Raw genomic sequence first — 16,353 nt, 5'->3', positions numbered from 1 at the left:
CCTGCTCCCTGCTAGGTAGATATACCGCCCCACAGGCTGCTGTTGCCTCCTAAAGTTGAGAGTTCTTGGGACATACATTTTGCCTTCCTGTGGCTCCGGTGTCAATAAGCAATGGTTGCAAAGCTGTCCCACCAAGGCATGAAACACAGAAGTTGGCCTCAGAATGCCCTAGTGACAGAAGGTGGGGGTCATTAGTGATGGCAATCTGGAAACACTTCTGTGACTAAGGGAGGGCTCCACAGCACCCTGTTGCCACTATGCTGATGGCTGTTCTCTTGGGCCCCTATTGACAGAAAGCCTTTTGGCCAGGGGCCCCCTATCTGATGACTGGGTCAGGCTTCCGCTATATTTTCCAGCTTCATGGCATCTTCAGGGGCGAGAAGGGAAGAGTTAGATGTTTTCAGAGCTGATGTGAATAGCTGCTCCAGGAGTTGTCACAAGGGAATGGGTCACACAGAGTCCCTGGAGGTCTTGTGTCCTGAAGTCTATGGCTTTTGTGAGTACCTGAGAAAGGTGAGCCAGATGGCTCTGAGGAGGAGAGGGGATGGACTAAAATAAGGACCTGTTTCATGGCCTGTCTCGTGCAATGGTTTACTGAACAGGAGCTGGGTGTGCTGGCAGACTCCTGTAATCCCTGCGACTCAGGAAACTGAGGCAGGAAGATCACAAGTTTCAGGCCAGCCTGAGCAACTTAGCAAGACCTTGTCTCAAGAAAAAAAGAGCTACGGATGTAACTCAGTGGTAGAGCACTTCCTAGCATAGGCAAGGGCCAAGTTCAAATCCCATTTCTGCCAAAAAGAAAACAAAAAACAAAAACCATGCAGGAAGCAACGTGACCAGCAGTTGAGATAGGAAAGTCTTTAGGTTTTTAGGTAAATGCCAAGTACTCTGGATCAAAGGGAGAGGATTTTTTGAACTAGACCTGATTTGCCAGTAGAGCTAAGTAGAATGGGTTACCTTGTAAGTCAGCACCTCCACTTTACTATGTATCTTAGCACATTAGTTTGGCCCTTCTGAATTTTTAGCACAATGCTCCTCAAATTTTGGAATTTTGGAATTTTTAGCACAGTGCTCCTCAAATTTTGGTGTGCATCAGAATCATCTGGAGGGCCAATAAGGAACGCAGAGGCTCTCAGGAGAGAGCTGGAATCTAGGCTTCTGAATGATGAATCAGCACCCAGATTCTGATACAAACCAAAGTTTGAGAACCACTGTTGTAGAAGAAATCTGTGCATCCAATTTTACGATTTTTAAGACTTTCCAAAGCATGTGTTCTGGAAAAGATTTTTTAATATTTATTTTTAATTTTAGGTGGACATAAATTCTTTATTTTTACATGGTGCAGAGAATCTAACCCAGTGCCTCATGCATGCTAGGCGAGCGTGCTACCACTTGAGCCACATCCCCAGCCCTGGAAAAGAAATTCAGATGTCATAGCACCTACCTCATGGCCTCATTACCTGAGGATTATGTGAGAGAACCCATAGAAGATTATTGGTGCAGTGAATTAGTCTTGTTCCCTATTTTCTCTCCCATTCTTCCAAATAGAACTGGGGATAGCCCAGGCAACATGCTCACTCTGGGCTGCAAATTCAGGCACAGTGGGCAAGGTCCAGGTGGGACAAAGGGACAAATGCTCTGGATGGGAAAGCCACATCAGGTGGATATGCTGAAAGTCCCAGAGCCACTTTTGGGACAGAACTTTGTCAATGAAACTTCATGCCACCTGAAATCCAGCCTGGATTGCATGGACCTGGCAACCCTAACCCTCTCCTGCACACTCATCCAGTGCCATGTGATCCAAGCTGCTCACCGCCAGGCTGTTGAAGATGTGGCACTGCAGGTGCCAAGCCATGCTGCCATGGCACCCCAGGTCCAGTTCCTACACAACAGCATCAGTGTGAGGGTGTAGACACCCAGGGAGAGGGTATGCATATCAGTGGGTGGTCAGCCAGTACCAGGTCTCTGCAGCAAAATAGCCCCTGAGCAGCCTGAACAGGCCCCAGCATGGGCACAGAGAGGGGCAGGTAAGGTAGAGCTGCAAGTACTTGGCCTAGGCATGGATAGGAGTAGGAGCAGTGGGCAGGGCAGGGGACCCTGGGAGTCCTGGTGTGACGTACAGGTGGATGGAGTGAGTCATGTCACCATCACTTTAGTGAAGAACAGTGGGGCACTCTCTGGTGCAAGCTGGGGACAGATGGAGGAGGAGCAGTGGGCAGTCCTCACATCTGGTCCTGCTTTCTCTGTCACTCAGGAAGGTTGAGAACAGGGACTCTCAGATGGCATGACCTGGGAGTTCAGGAAGGGCTAGATGAGTCACCATTGCCATTTTCCTCCTCTGAGTCCCCTTTCAACTTCTGTGACTCTAGTGCAAATTAGGGAGAGGCAGCCAGCCTGGAGGGGAAGAAGGGTCAGCACCCCTGTTGTGCCTATCTGCTACTCTTAATCCCTCTCCCATCCTTGTCCTGTCCCGAGAAGAGGGTTCTAGCCATTGGGGATTGGAGGCTGAGGGGGAGGGCAGGGAGGCAGCTCCTCCCTTTGCTCTTACCCTGAGATTATTGTTTCAATGTCCCTTTGACTTATGAGGGATACACTCCAAAACCCAGCCTTTTACACACACACACACACACACACACACACACACCTTATTAGGGAGTTAGGGAACCAAATCTACCCATTTTGCTAAGCCCACAGCAGCTCTTCTGCCTCCATCTGGAGAACTGGGAGACAGGGAAGCTGGCCAGAGGTAGAGGCAGGGGAGACGCACCAGCTTCACTGTACTCAGAGCAGCACCCCTCACCTGCATGTGTGGGAGATGAGTCACCATTGCCAACTTCCTCCTCATTTACCTTCTTTCTGGCTCAACTCAGGAAGGAAGAGGATTGGGGTCAGGGACCCAGGAGACCTTGGTCCCAAGCCTGTTCCACCTCTTTGACCTCATCACCTTCTGGGCTAAGAGCCAGAGTGTTTAGCTTGCTCCCAGCCCAGGCACCCCCAGGCTTTCTGTCTCTTGACTGTAAGCCTCAGATATTCTACTTTCCCTGAAATTTTCAGGGCAGGCTGATCTCAGAGTGGCCGAGGGCAGGGGCTGCCTCAGGCAGGAATCAATTCAGAAGACCTGGTCTCCAGAGCCAGCGTCTGCCTGCTTCTCTTTCTTTTTCAGGGGCATGATAATCTGAGGTTCCTAGTGGGTTGTCTGACAACTGTTGTGGATAAGGAAGGTCCTCAGACAGAAGAAGAAAGTTGGGACTAGGGCACTAGGAATTGAGTGGCTGGGAAGAGAGGGAATAGGAGAGGACATTAGAAAGGACCTTACTGTGACCCCATTTGTCCCAGTAAGGTCCCTCAGGGACTTCCTATGGGAGTGGGTTAGTGGAAAGCAAAATACACATCTACCCTCTGGATTCTGAGCTTCGGGAAATCAGTTAAGGGGAGGGACTTCCTCGGGACCCCACTCCCCTATCCTCTTCCTCTGTGGAGAAGGACATGGCTCTCACCCTCCCTGTTGTCTAAGTGTCAAAGTACTTTTCGTGCTTCTAGTCTCTGGGGAAATATAGTGGCAAAGGAGCAAAGAGCTTTTCTATGGAGATGTCAGGGAGAGGTGGGTGCAGTTAGAGGAGGAGTCCCTGCTCCCAGACCATGGGATTCCTGGCTCTGGGTGCTCAGAAACAGTGAGGCACTGCATCCAGCAGATGGCGCCCGAACACATCGACCGCTGGAACCCCAGGGAACCCGGAGCTGGGCAGTTTCCTAGGCAACAGGCAGCAGTTTCTGAAAGCCCTACCAGTGGCAACCTTTCGCTGGTTGCCCACGTCCGAAGTAAATTTGCCTTCTGTAGGACAGGAGGGGCATGGAGGTAAAACAATATCACAGAAAGAAAGGCTGGCGGAGAAGAGTGTAAGACTTGTTTTCTGCTGCCATTTATTACTCTGCACAGTGACCTGCTAGGTGCATATTATCCTCAGCAACCCTATAAGGATATAATGCATATTCCTCCCTTCCTTTATTTTTGCAGTACTGTGATGCAACCCAGGGGCTTACACAGGGTGTACCACTGAGCTACACCTCCAGACCTTGGTGCTATTTCCCCCCTCCCCCACCCCCGGTACTGGGAATTGAATTCAGGGTTGCTCTACCACTGGGCTACATATCCTGTCCTCTTAAAAAAAGTAAATTTTTTAAGTTATATATGGATATGATAACTTTATTTTATTTATTTATTTTTATGTGGTACTGAGGATCAATTCCAGTGCCTCTCATGTGCCAGTGGCTCTACCACTGAGCCACAACTCCAGCCCCTCATACCTTGTCTTTTTTATCTTTTATTTATAGGTGGGGTCTCATTAAATTGTCCAGGTTGGTTTCAAACTAGCCACCCTCCTGCCTCAGCCTCCCAAGTAGCTGGTATTATAGGCATGTGCCACTAAACCTGGCTACACATTCATGGAGTAGAGGAGGCTCAGAGAAAGTGACTTGCCTGAGTCTATTCCATTCTTCACCAGCTGGTAGGAACCTGGGTCTACCAGGATGTCCTCATTTAGAGATGTTATTCTGTTCCATTCTGCCTTGAGGTGGGTGTGAAATGTCCTATGAGGGAGCTGGTAGTGAGGATTGCTGGGAAAACAGGAGAAGAGCAGTGATGAGAAGAGAGGTGAGGTGTACCCAGCCCCTTCCAGCCCAGTTCTCTCCTCATCAGCTGGGTGTGGGTTCCTCTGTCCAGGGTCTCTGCTACCTTCTAGTGGGGCTTCTCTCTGTCCAAGGACCCCAGAGGTGGAGGGAAAGGGACTTAGGAATTCCAGAGGTTATATGACCTCTCCCAAACAGGAGAGGTCTCTGAGAAAGATGCAAAGCTAGAGCCCATGACTGTTTTAGAGAGATGAGAGGCAGAAAATGTTGTCTCAGAGATGGTGCAGAAGGAGAACAACCTCAAATGGGCCCAGGGGTAAATTTGGATAATTTAAATTCAGCAACTTTATATAAATATATATATATTTAGTTGTTGATGGGCTTTATTTTATTCATTTATTTATATGTGGTGCTGAGAATCAAACCCAGTACCTCACACATGTGAGGCAAGCACTCTATCACTGAGCCACAACCCCATCCCTCATTCAATTTTCTAATATACACTCCCTCAAGATCTTCATCTCCCTGCCTATTCCACATCTCACACTGAAGGTAACCAGTACTGAACATATGACTCCCTGAATTATTAGTCTGGGTTTCTCTAGAGAAGCAGAATCAATCTATCTATCCATCCTTCTATCTACCTACCTACCTATCATCTACTTATCATCTATATTTCTTTTTTTTTTTGATATATTATATTTCACACTTTGATTCAAGTGGGATATGAACTCCCATTTTTACCCCATATACAGATTGCAGAATCACATCAGTTGCACAACCATTGATTTACATATTGCCATTCTGGTGTCTGTTGTAAAAGGCAACTTCTGTACCCCGGGTGGGACACGAACAAGAGGGAACGTAGTCGGCAGGATTCGAACCTGCGCAGGGAGACCCCAATGGATTTCTAGTCCATCGCCTTAACCACTCAGCCACGACTACCTTATATTTCTATTTATCCATCTGTAAAGGCAGAAACAGAGACTTATTTTAGGAATTGGCTCACATGATTATGGAGACTGAGAAGTCCCAAGATCAGCAGTCAGCAATCTGAAGACCAGCAAAGCCAATCTGACTTTGAGTCTGAAGTCTGAGAGCTAGGAGAGATGATGGTGTAAATTCAAAGTTCAAAGTCGGGTTAAGATGAGCTCCAAGTCAGGCAGAGCAAATTGTCAACCTTTTTTGTTCTATTCAGGCCTCTGAGGGATCAGATGAGGCCTACCCACTCTATTAAGGGTAATCTGCCTTTACCCACTGTACGGATTCAAATGTTAATCTCATCCAGAGACACCCTCGCAAACACAGCCAGAAATATTTTTCACCCTACATATGGGCACTCCGTGACCCAGTCAGGTTGACATATGTAATTACCCATCACACTCCCCCACCACCCTCCTAAACCTGTACTCCTTAAATCTACCTCATCTCAAAAAATAGCAATTCCTTTTCTCTAGTTGCTCAAATAAGACAAAACAAAACCAAAAGCTTAGAGAGACCTTTGACTCCTCTTTCTCTGGCATACATGTTTAACCCATCTGCAAACCCCTCTGGCACTGCCTTTACAACACAGCCTGTCTTACCACTTCCTCCAGTCTCTCCATAACAATGCCACTCAAGCCATCCCCATCTCTGGCCTGTATTATGGCAATGGGCCCTGATTTTCCAGCCCTCTCTGCTGCCTCCCTCTATGTTCTTCTCAATGCAACGGCCAGGGTGATTCTTTTGAAATGTAAGTTAGATGGCGCCATTCCTCTGCTGCACTTGGAGGGTTAACTGTATGCCAGACACTGTGTTTACATGCATTATGTCATTTAATACAGGTCTGTGATGCGGAGACTATTACCATCCTCATTTCCAGAGGAGAAAACAGTCTCTGAAAGGCAAAATAATTTGTCAAAGCTGCTCAGCCACTGAATTGGGGTGTGACCCCATCCCCCTTCTCTAGTCCCAAAGTCCCTGTTTTCTCAGGATGGAGAAGAGGAAAAGACAAGGAGCATGGGGTGCCTCATGTCCAGTAGTGGTCAGGGGGAGGATCAAGCTGTCAAGGGGCCCTGGACAACAAGGAACATCCCCAGCCCCTGCCAGTCTCTTTGCTCTGCTCATATGTCCTCTGCAGCCCCAGGACTGAACAGACTCCCTCCTCTGGCACAGGCCTGCTTTGCCACACCCCCACCCTTGCCCCAGGACTGGCTACACAGGGATCTCTTTCTGGCCCAGTCAGGCATGTAACCACGGGCTGACAGGCATCCGGGTGCCAGGACAGCTGTGGCTGGCCAAGGGTGAGGTCACAGGCTGAGCACTTCATGCCCAGCCCTGCCTCTCTCATATCGCAGGCTCAGTCCTTGCCCGGCCTGGCTGCAAAATTCCTTTCTGACTCCCTCTCTCCCCACAGCTTTGGCTCAGCAGACTCTGACTTCTACCTGGCAAGACCAAGAGTATTAGTTTCCTGTTGCTGCTGTAACAAATTAAAACAAACCCATAGCTTAAAACAACATAAACTTATTATCTTATTGTTCTGGAAGTCAAAATGGGCCCTCCAGGTTGCATTTCTTCTGAGAACTCAAGGAGAGGAATCCATTCCCTCACCTTTGAAATCTTCTAGAGGCTGCCTGAATTCTTTGGCCCACATCCTCTTCCTCTACCTTCAAGACCAGGGTGTAATATCTTCAGATCTCCTTGTCTTTCTGATCTGCTTCCACATTCACATATGCTTGGATTTTACACTCCTGCATCCCTTATAAGGGCTCTTGTGATGATGCAGGGCCCACTGGATAATCCACTGCATAATCCCATCTGTAAAGGCCCTTTTGCTGTATAGCATCCACATTTACAGGTTCCAGAGACTAGGAAGCAGACATTTTTGGAAAGCCATGATTCAGCTTACTACATCTAGCTAGGATACTCACCTCCTCCATAACTAGAGGGAGTGTTTATGGCATGCTTAGCATAAGCATTGTTACCATTATGTCATCCTTACAAGATGGGCATGGACCTCCACTGTACAGATGGAGAGTGTGGCGACTCCAAAGCCTATGGCTTTCCCGCCACCCCAAGGCTGCTTCCCCAGATTGGAAACAAATCTTTCCTTCTGGAAACTCCCACAAGGCCCCATTGACTTCTTATCCCTTAGGTTTGCATTTTGGTCTGTCCTGCAATCTTCCAGAGGCAGAGATGCTGTCCTAGTCCTGGAGGCCCTGGTGTGGGGCATGAAGAGTGGCACCTGGGCAACAGCAGATTTGAATGAGATAGAGTTTTGTGGGCTCTGGAGGGCCATTTGCCCCACACCCTGCTGCAAATGCAACATTGCCCATCTGACCATTTTTCTGGGCATAGTGAATGGAATTTCTACCAGTGGGGGCTCTACCTCCAAGGCTTAAAAAGTCCTACCCCCCTTTTCTGGGCTCCCTCCTCTGAACCAACCCATCACCAAGTTTGCTCAGTACAGGGGCAAAGGCCAGGGAAGGGGGAGGAGAGGGGTGGGATGAGGGTGGCCCCTGCTCCTTACCTGTTGTTGTGCATTCTGGAAGGACGCCCCAGACCTGCCTGGCCACAGGGCAGAGGAGCTTCCTGGGCCTGACTCAAGCCAAGGATGGTCACCAAAGCAGTTGGATGTCTTTAAGGAGCCACAGTTGGATCCAGCAGTGCCCCACCCTGTTCCCTTGAACCTTGCTGTGCAGCAGACTGGACTTACTTGCTAGAGTGCAGACTGGGTCGGGCCTGAGTGTGCTTTTGTAACAAGCATCCAGGCAATCCTAAGAACACCGCTGGCCCAAGGACCACACTTAGATTTCAAGGACCTAGAGGACCTGGGCCCACCTTTGTCCTCTCCTGCCTCTCAACATTCATTCAGTGGGTCCATATTTCTGGTACTCTCACAGTGCAGTGTGTCGCTCTACACTCTCTCCTGCTGCCTTCACCTTCTGATGCCGGCTGGGAGGGCCTGGGTGGCAGCAGCTACCACTTTGTGGCAGAGTCTGGACCCTGGGGACAAAAGTAGGCAGTCCTCACCTCGGTCACTTCTCACACTCCTCCTTACCCTGAATCTCCATATGGCCCCACCCTGCAAGCTTTTCCTGTCCTTGGAACTCCCAGACATGACTTCACTCTCCTATCAGCTGTGGCTGTTCAGAAAGAAGTGTGGAGTAGTTCACACGGCTTTGGCAAGGCAGGACTGGAACACAGCTCTTCCAGTTCCCAGGGAAGGCTGATTAGAATTTCAGAATTTGGGATGGAGTGTAGTGAATGACTTATTTCATCTTATAAAACAGAGGTGTGTTTTGAGCCATCTGAAGACGCTGTTGTTTCTGGTTTGATCTCTTCTCCAAACCCTCACACCCTATGGATTTACAAAAGACTCCCTCAGCACACCCTATAGACCACCCAGTGGAGAGCTGCATCTGTGGAGCAGGGAGGATGCAGAGCAAAGAAACAGGACATGAGCTGTTTGTACCTACAGCCTGCACTTGAGATAGCAAGCTGTGTGACCCCACACACACACACTACCCAGGGGGGTTAAGGGATGAGAGGGAGAGAAAAGGAGCTGAGAGTCCCAGTGTTCTCCCTCAGTGGTCCCAGGCACAGAGCATGTCCTCCACTCCACCTTCTGCCTCAGTCTACATTTTCTAGGGCCCAAGCATCCATGGTGCTATTTAGGAACCCTGCTATTGATAGAATGAAGGCCTTAAACCTCAGGGGGAACATGAAGGAGGGCTGAGATGAGGGACCAGAGATTTCAGGATTTCAGGAGGCTCTTCCTTAGCTCTGGGCTGCAGAAAGGAAGGAGGCCTGCAAAAGTGAGCTGGGGGATCTGTAACTCCAGAGGAGAGGAGGTACCACCCCCACCCACAGACACCTTGACTAGGCCTCCTGTGGGCGCTGACCCACTGGCTCTGCTGTTGTCCATCCTCCCTGTCTCAGCTACAAGCTCCTCAGCTGTTCCTCTTTCTCTTCTCCTGAGGACCCTCAGGTCATACCCAGAAGGGGATGGGGTCACAGGCAGCAGGGCTGCACTCACCTGCTGTGGGAAACAGCTGAGTTAACTGGGGGCATCTGTAAAAATCCTTCAGGCTGTCAGGTGTCAAGGCTTGGCTGAGGTTTTGTCCTACTGTCTGCCTGCTAGGGCTTCAGTGGAGGGAGGGGCTCACGTTAGAGCCCCCAGAGCTGCCCTTGACCTATCACCTCATCCCTGCTTATTCTCTGCTTGGGTGGTCCATGAGTCTGTGGCAGGTTGGGAAGGCAGGAAGGAGTAGGACACCTCTGCTTTACATGGGCAAGCTGTTTGCTTTTTCACAGCGACATAAGAACCAGGATTCCCCTGGGGCCTATTCTGCCCTACAAAAGCTAAACAAATCACTGTTGCAGATGGAAGCAGAGCTCCTACCAGTCACTAGCCTCTGTCCCTCCTGAAACTTGTAGCCCATCCCCTGGTAGGAACCCTTCTCTCCCCATGTCTATCTCTTACTTTTCCCAGCCCACTCCTGGCATCCCCCACCACTCTCTTCTGTTCACTCCCAGCCTAAGGGCTGTGTCCTGACACCAGAGTAGTGATAGTAACCAACACACAGTATTTCTAGGTGTCAGACACTGTTCAAAGCCCTCTGTACATATTGACTAATTAATGGTCACAGTAATTCTATAAGAGAAGGACTGTTGTTGTTCCCTTCTGCAAATGAGGCCTCTGATGCATTAGAAAACAATAAGGTTAAGTCTAAGGGCTGAAGACAAGAGATAGCAACCCCCAAAGCAGGTATTTAGGAGCAGCTGTCCTTGTCAAAAGATTAGGACACTGCTGGTTTTTTTTTTTTTTTTTAATTACAAGTAATGGCTATAGCAGGCCACTGACCTTTGCCATGTCCATCCCCCAGGAGCTAAAGACACAGATGTCAAGCAGGAACTCTCTGGAAGGGAAGGAGAAGGAAACAGAGTTGGGTAGGGATACTTAGTCCCAGACCCTCAGCTCCATTGCCATCCCCACTTTGTTTCTCATTCACCCTCAATTTTCTCCATCTCTTCTATGGAGAATGGGCAGTCACCTGCTAGAGCTGGCCCTTGGCGGGGTGTGTGTGTGTGTAGGGGGCGGTTTTGACCTGCCTAGGAGGAGACAGCCCTATAGAACTGGGTTGTAGAGCTCCTGTCCAGACCTGCCTCTTGATATTCCTGGCAGTGACACTTCTCCCCTCTCACCCCTTCCCCTGCCACCCAGGACCAGGCCAAATTCCATTCTCAGGTGACTCTGTGCTTGAATCTCACCCAGTTCCTGAACCACTGTCCTTTCCCAGGAGGGACTTGGCCCCTGGAGTATCCCTGGAAGGTGACTTCACTCTGCCCTGCAAAAAGGATGAAAATCCTTGATTATGGTTAGAGCAGGAGTAAGAGAACAGCTGAGCTCAGGAAGCCTAGACAGGGAAGTGACATTAGGAAGATGTTAACCAGGGCCATGGGGATTAGGGGAGGGAGGGGATCCTAGTGTTAGATCCAGGAAGATCACAGGATTCTTGGATGATAGAGGTGCTTAAGTTGTTGATAACATGACTGGGTGGTTTGGTTCATATAGAATCTGAAAAGCACTTTTTTTCTGATTAAAAAGTAACTTATTGGATAAGTTAAAACTGAGAAAATAGCATCAAAAGACATATATAATAAAGAATTGCCATCCAAAATACACAAAGAATTCGTAAAACTCAATAATAAGAGAATGAACAACCAATTTTAAAATGGGGAAAAGATGCCAGGCATGGTGGCACACGACTGTAATCCCAGCAGCTCAGGCAGCTGAGGCAGGAGGATAGAGAGTTCAAAGCCAGCCTCAGCAATTTAGTGAGGCCCAAAGCAACTCAGCGAGACTCTGTCTCTAAATAAACTATTTTTAAAAAATGCTAGGAGTGTGGCTCAGTGGTTATGTGCCTCTGGGTTCAATTCCTGGTTAAAAAAAAAAAGGCAATAGACTTAAAAGGAAGTTCAACAAAGAATGTATACAGATAGTTGATTAAAAAAGAGAAAAGATGGGCAACACCATGTATTATTAGGGAAATGCAAATTAAAACAATGAGATACACATCTATTAGAATGGGAAAGCCCCAAGCACCAAATACTTACAAGGATATAGAGCTACAGGAGCTCCCATTCATTGTCAGCAGGAATGCAAACTGGTAAGGCCACTCTGGGACACAATCTGGCAGTTTCTTACAAAGCTAAACATGCTATTGCCATAGAACCCAGAAATCGCACTCCACAGCATTTACCCAAATGACTTGAAAACTTATGTCCAAACACTTGCACATGAATGTTAGCAGCAGCTTTGTTCCTAATCGTCAAAATGTGGAAATGACAAGATGTCCGTCATGGGTAAGTGGCTAAAGTGTGGCACATGCAGACAATGAAGTATTATTTAGTGCTGAAAAGAAATGAGCTATCAAGCCGTGAAAAGACATGGAAGAAATGAATATTATGAAATGAAAGAAGCCAATCTGAAAGTCACTACAACTAAATTTTGGAAAGGAAAACCTATGTAGACAATAAAAGGATCAGTGATGGTCAGAAATTATAGAAGAAAGGAAAAATAGGTGGAGCACAGAGGACTTTCAGGGATATGAGACTCCTCTGCATGATACTATAATGGTGGGAAAATGTCATTATGCATTTGTCTAAACGCATAGATTATACAGTGCCAAGAGTGAACCCTAATTTAAATGATGGACTTTGGGTGATAAAGTCCATCATTTAAATTAGGGTTTCAATGTATGCTTATTGATTGCTAACAAATGGACCACTCTCATGGAGGATATTGACAATGGGAGTAGCTTTGGGTATGTGGGGGCAGGAGGCTTATGGGAAATTGCTACACTTTCCACTCAGTTTTGTAGTGAATGTAGAACTATTGGAAAAAAAAAATAAAGTCTACTAAAAATTTTTAAAGTGAGTGAAAAAGGAGAGAAACCAAATGATGCCAATTTTCCAAAGCCATTCATGTAAATTAGAAGCACAAATGCAGATAAAACAGTATTTCATGGTGGGGGGGAAAAGTAATATACGTTAAAGTCAGGAAATTAGGAATACAAACCAAAAAAAAAAAATGTAAAGAAGGTAAAAACCATCCATGGTCATAGCAACCTAAGATAACCACCATTAAAATTTTGATGTATTTCCTTTTTGTCCTTTTTAGACATAAGTGTATAATGTAATGTGATTGTGATGCTATTGCATAAATGCTCTTATGTCCTGTTTTCTCTCTCTCTCTCTCTCTCTCTCTCTCTCATTGGTATTTCAGTTCCATCTGGTCTAAAAAATTAGCATTGTAAGACAACTTTTTTCCCCATTTCAATACAATCTTTATAGTATTTTACTTGTAACTGTAGCTTAAGGGATATACCATAATTTAGTTATTTCCCTTTTGTTAGACCTGTAATAGTGTCCAGATTCTGATGTTACAGATAATGCTGTCATTAATACCTACTACCATTATACATACATTTTTCCTGCGGGGTTTTGTTCTTGTTTTTTTTTTTTTTTTTTTGTACTGAGTTACACTCCAGTCCTATGTATTTATTTATTTACTATTTTGAGACAAGGTCTTGCTAAGTTGTTGAGGATCTCACTAAGTTACTGAGACTGGCCTTGAACTTACAATCCTTTTGTCTCAACGTTCTAAGTTTCTGGGATTGTCAGCATGTGCCATCAAGCCCAGCTGCATAGCTGATTTTTGATATGCAATCAATATCTAAAAGAGGAATCATTGCACCAAAACTTATGAACTTTTGAAAAGTTTCTAGTATCTGTTGTGAATTGCAATTATATTTACACCATTTTATTTTTCCCCTCAGTATTTTATTTTAATTTTCTGCTGATAAGATTCTACTTTTACGTTATGTTTTTCTTCCATTTTTATTGATGAATTATATTTATACATAATGGTGATATTTGTTTTTATATATTTGTACATGAACACAATGTAGCAATAAAACTTGGCCAATATCATTCCCTTGTATTTCCCTTTTCTTGCCTCTCTTTCTCTGGTTCCTTTCCTCTACTCTACTGATATCCCTTCAATTTTCATGAGATCCCCCCACCTTACTTTACCTTTTTCCTCTCTTGCTTCCACATAGAGAAAAAAAATCTATGACCCTTGACCTTCTGAGCTTGGCTTATTTCACTTAAACTAATGTTCTCAATTTCCATCCATTTTTCTGCAAATGACATAATTTTATTCTTCTTTATGATTGAATAAAACTCCATTGTGTGTGTGTGTGTGTGTGTGTGTGTGTATGTATATCACCCAGAATGCTAACCCTAAACTTGCTGGCTGCCTGCCAGGGAAGTTTAAGAAGAAGGAGGTTTTTGTTTGGGGGAGAGAAAACACAATTTTTATTAGATCATTATAATTCAACTTAGTATTTGGGTTCATTTTGACAAAATCATACATTCAAAGAATTTAATTTTAATCCTCATCCTCTTTCTTTTCCTCCTCTCCTCCTCCCTCCCCCAGTCTCCTTTCTCTGCCCTACCACACATGCTTTCTTGTCCATATACACAAAGTTGACATTCCCTTTGGTAACTTTATTTGTATATACATACACACACACCTACACACGCACACATAATGCTGAAGTTGGCCTTGAACTTGCAGTTCTCCTGCCTCAGCCCCTCAACTCACTGGGATTACAGGCATATACCATCACACCCAACTTATTTTCTCAATTTCTTTTTCAGTGGATTAATTATTGGTATATGAGAAAGCTTTTTTTTAACTTATACATCACATTTTCTCTATTCTCTATTCATTCATCCATTGATGGACACGTAAGCTGGTTCCATAGTTGGGTTATTGTGAATTGTGCAGCTATAAGCTTGGGTATCCATGTATCGCTCGAGTATGCTAACTTTAATTCTTTAGGATAAATACTGAGGAGTGGTGTAGTTGGGTCATATAGTAGTTCAATTACTAGTCTTTTGAGGAAACTCCATATTAGTTTCCATAGTGATTGTACGAATTTACAATCCCACCAACAGTGTAAATGTGTTCCTTTTTGCTGGCTGTGGTGGCACATGCCTATAATTCCAGCATCTTATGAGGATTGTGAGTTCAAAGCCAGCCTCAGCAATTTAGCAAGTCACTTAGCAACTCAGTGGGACCCTGTCTCTAAAAAAAATATAAAAAAGGGCTGAGGATGTGACCCAGTGGTTAAGCACCCCTCAGTTCAATCCTCAGTACCATAAAAAAAAAAAAAAAAAAAAAAAAGAAAGAAAGAAAGAAAGGAAAGGAATTTTCTTAAAAAAAAAGTAAAGAAAACAGCAAAATAAAAAAACTCATCACCCAACAACAACAACAAAAACCCTGTTCCATTTTCTCCACATCCACCCTAGCATTTATTATTGTTCATTTATTATTGTTTGTGTTCTTCATTGCTACCAGGTGACTGGCAGTGAGATGAAATCTCAGAGTAATTTTGATTTGCATTTCCCTAATTGTTAATGATGTTGAACATCTTTTTATTTATTTGCTGGCTATTGTCATTTCTTCTTTTGAGAATTGTCTTTTTAATTAATTTGCCCATTTATTAATTGAGTTTTTTATGTTAAGTTTTTTGAATTCTTTATATATTCTGGATATTAATCCTCTGTCAGAAAAGTAGTTAGCAAAGATTTTCTCACATTCTGTAGGTTCTCTCTTCACATTCTTAATTGTTTTCTTTGCTGTGCAGAAGCTTTTTAATTTGATACATTCCATTTATTAACTCTTGGCATTATTTCCTGAGATTTAGGTGTTCTATTGAGAAAGTCATTGTCTGTGCTTATATGCTGGAGAGTTGACCCTACACTTTCTTCTAGGAGTTGCATAATTTCTCTTCTAATTCCTAGGTCTTTGTTCCATTTTGAGTTGATTTTTGTGCAAGGTGAGAGATAAAGGTCTAGTTTCATTCTCCTGAATATGTATAACCAGTTTTTCTAGCTCCATTTGTTAAAAGCTTATCCTTTTCTTCAATGTGTTTTTGGCACCTTTGTCAAGGATGTGCAGGTTTGTCTCTGTGTCTTCTATTCCATACCATTGATCTATATATTTGTTTTTGAGGCAGTACCATGCATTTTATTGTTGTTATTACTATAGCTCTGTAGTGCAATTTGAAGTTAGGCTACATACTTGGTAGGTACCCCCCTACCAAGTATGTAGCCTAAATTCAATTTTGTCTCCAGCATTACTTTTTTGGCTTAGAATTTTTTTTTTCTGTAGTTGTAGATGGACAGCATGCCTTTATTTTATTTGTGTATTTTTTTTTTTTTAATTTGGTGCTGAGGATCAAACCCAGTGCCTCTAACATGCAAGGCAAGTGCTCTGCCACTAAGCTACAGTCCCAGTCCATTTGGCTTAGAATTTCTTTGACTGTTTTTATTTTTCCAAATGAGTTTTTGAACTGTTTATCTAGTTCTGGGAAGAATGTCATTGGTATTTTGATGGGAATTGTATAGAATTTACATATTTCTTTTGGTAATATGTTTGTTTTTTAACTTGCTACTTTGCTGAGTTTGTTTATTAACTCTAGAAGTCTTTTGGTGGAGATTTTTGAATCTTCTAATTATAGGATCATACCATCTGCAAACAGTGATGATTTAACTTATCTCTTTCCTATTTTTATCCCTTTTATTTCCTTCTCTTGCCTAATTACTCTCGCAAGAATTTCTAATACTGTATTAATTAGGAGTGGTGAGAGTGGACATCCTTGTCTTGTTTCA

The 16,353-nt window shown here is 44.7% G+C and overlaps 1 non-coding gene across 1 annotated transcript; it reads right to left on the bottom strand.

The window, feature by feature from the left end:
* Positions 1–5,489: 5,489 nt before the first annotated feature.
* Positions 5,490–5,571, bottom strand: Trnas-aga (transfer RNA serine (anticodon AGA)). Its single transcript has one exon. It is a non-coding gene; the product is annotated as a tRNA-Ser (tRNA).
* Between the last annotated feature and the right edge of the window lie 10,782 nt (positions 5,572–16,353).

This window comes from Callospermophilus lateralis, chromosome 1 (genome assembly GCF_048772815.1).
Source record: "Callospermophilus lateralis isolate mCalLat2 chromosome 1, mCalLat2.hap1, whole genome shotgun sequence".
Taxonomy (NCBI): domain Eukaryota; kingdom Metazoa; phylum Chordata; class Mammalia; order Rodentia; family Sciuridae; genus Callospermophilus; species Callospermophilus lateralis.
This window is presented reverse-complemented; position numbering and strand designations above follow the sequence as displayed.